Source organism: Bos mutus, chromosome 16 (genome assembly GCF_027580195.1).
Source record: "Bos mutus isolate GX-2022 chromosome 16, NWIPB_WYAK_1.1, whole genome shotgun sequence".
In the NCBI taxonomy this organism is placed as follows: domain Eukaryota; kingdom Metazoa; phylum Chordata; class Mammalia; order Artiodactyla; family Bovidae; genus Bos; species Bos mutus.
In genome coordinates this window covers 69,207,987-69,210,531 of record NC_091632.1, presented here as the reverse complement: position 1 = coordinate 69,210,531, position 2,545 = coordinate 69,207,987, and the positions used below count along the sequence as shown (strand labels likewise).

General features: G+C 38.6%; 1 pseudogene; it reads right to left on the bottom strand.

Moving 5' to 3' along the window:
• Positions 1-1,471: 1,471 nt before the first annotated feature.
• Positions 1,472-2,136, bottom strand: LOC102281633 (poly(A) polymerase type 3-like; annotated as a pseudogene).
• Between the last annotated feature and the right edge of the window lie 409 nt (positions 2,137-2,545).

Genomic DNA, 2,545 nt, shown 5'->3' with positions numbered 1-2,545 from the left:
TTCTGGGTCCAATTTAAGAAATACTTGCTCACTCAAAATCTGAGAAAATATGTACCTACATTTTCTTCTAGAAACTTTTTAATACTTGTGTTTATATTTATCTTAATGATTCATCTCAAATTAATTTTTGATGTATGGTGTGAGATAAATGACAAGTTTCAACGTTTTAAAGTTTTATAAGTTGTCCCAGCCATTTGTTTCAAAGATTTTCCATTTTCCTTGGAACATATTTGACATGATTTTTTTTTTTAATGTTTTTTTACTAGTTTATCTAACATTTATCTCTATGATTTATTTTAAATGGAGGCTAATTACAATATTGTATTGGTTTTGCCATACATCAACATTAATTCACCACGGGCGTACACGTGTACCTCATCCTGAACCCCCCCTTCCACTTCCCTCCCCATACCATCCCTCTGGGTCATCCCAGTGCACCAGCCCCAAGCTTCCTGTATCTTGCATCAAACCTGGACTGGCGATTCATTTCTTATATGATATTATACATGTTTCAATGCCATTCTCCCAAATCATCCCCCACCACCTCGCCCACAGAGTCCAAAAGACTGTTCTATACATCTGTGTCTCTTTTGCTGTCTCACATACAGGGTTATTGTTACCATCTTTCTAAATTCCATATATATGCATTAGTATACTGTATTGGTGTTTTTCTTTTTGGCTTACTTCACTCTGTATAATCGGCTCCGGTTTCATCCACCTCATTAGAACTGATTCAAATATATTCTTTTTAATGGCTGAGTAATACTCCATTGTGTATATGTACCACAGCTTTCTTATCCATTCATCTGCTGATGGACATCTAGGTTGCTCCCATGTCCTGGCTATTATAAACAGTGCTGCAATGAACATTGGGGTACATGTGTCTCTTTCAATTAAAAATATTTTTGACCATTTAAGTGTGTGAGGAAAGTATTAGTCGCTGGACTGTATAGCCCACCAGGCTCCTCTGTTTATGGAATTCTCCAGGGAAGAATACTGGAGTGGGTTGCTATATCTTCCTCCAGGGGATTTTCCAAACCCAGGGATTGAGCTGTGGTCTCCAAATGTCTTTGTACCTTTCTATCCTCAGGTCCACGCCACATTCTTTTGGTTAATGTGGAAATAGAGTCAGTTCCATTCAGTCTTTCAGTCGTGTCCCACTCTTTGCGACCCCGTGGACTGCAGTACTCCAGGCCTCCCTGTCCATCACCAACTCCTGGAGTTTACTCAAACTCATGTCCATTGAGTCAGTGATGCCATCCAACCATCTCATCCTCTGTTGTCCCCTTCTCCTCTTGCCTTCAATCTCCCATAACTCAAAGCAAATTAGTGTATGTCTTTTTAATTGGTTTTTCTTTTTAATGATCACTTGGCTATCCATATTTTTTAAAGTGAGATAATTTATTGTCATTTATTTTAAAATCAATTTTAATATAATCTAAACACATTCCATTTAGAAAACCCTGAGGAATCAATATACAAAAGTTGATGATATTATATCTGGATAAAGTTGGCAAGCTCTGTTACTTACTTTTAGTCCAGGATATAGCATCAAGGAAACCTAATATATTGGAATAGATGTGTGAAGTTTGGCCCTCTGTTAACCTGAAGTTGTCAATAATTAGAAACAGATGTGAAATTTCATTGGTTCCCCTGGAACCATTTAGACTCCTTACACATATTCTATCTATTAATACTTTTTAAGCATACTATCTCTCCTAGGTCCAAATATTCTGGAATAGTCTGCAGTATTAATCTTGCAAAAAAAAAAAAAAAATCAATCCCTAAGCCATCAAAACACAGTTTGATAACTGGCACAAATGCTTCAACAGCTCCTAAATCTTTCACTTTTTCCTGTAAATTCAATTTATAGAATGAGGTGAAAAACTCACTTCAACCAATATATCTTGGTGCAACACACATCAGTATTGGCACCTTTTGTAGGCATTCCTAATTGGCAAGATCCAAGCATAAACATTTTTCCTTCAACATTTTCAGTTACAGACTGTGGAAGATTCTTGCTTTCGCCAATTTCTTGTATCCACTCTTTCATTAGGCTAAATTTCCCAATTTTAGAGTCTTGCATTGCAGTTCCTCTTACTCTTCAGAAATCACAAAGGGCTTCGGAATTTCAATTAGTTTGTTTTAAGTCAGTCTCCTTTTGGATCTGCTAAACAGATAGCATGGCTCAGACGGTAAAGTGTCTGCCTACGATACAGGAGACCCAGGTTCGATTCCTGGGTGGGGAAGATCCCCTGGAGAAGGAAATGGCAACCCACTCCAGTACTCTCATCTGGAAAATCCCATGGACGGAGGAGCCTGATGGGCTACAGTCCATGGGGTCGCAAAGAGTTAGACACGACTGAGTGACTTCCCCTCCCTTAAACAGATAGCATAGGATGCTATAATGCTTGTGTGGTTGCTGCATTTGTTGTGATCCCTGAGTTGTTAATAGAAAGAACATCACCTTCTGCACAGGGACGACGTAGTCACTTTCCTAGGACAACAGTTGTCACCAAGGACCTGAGATAGAGGGAAGGAGGAG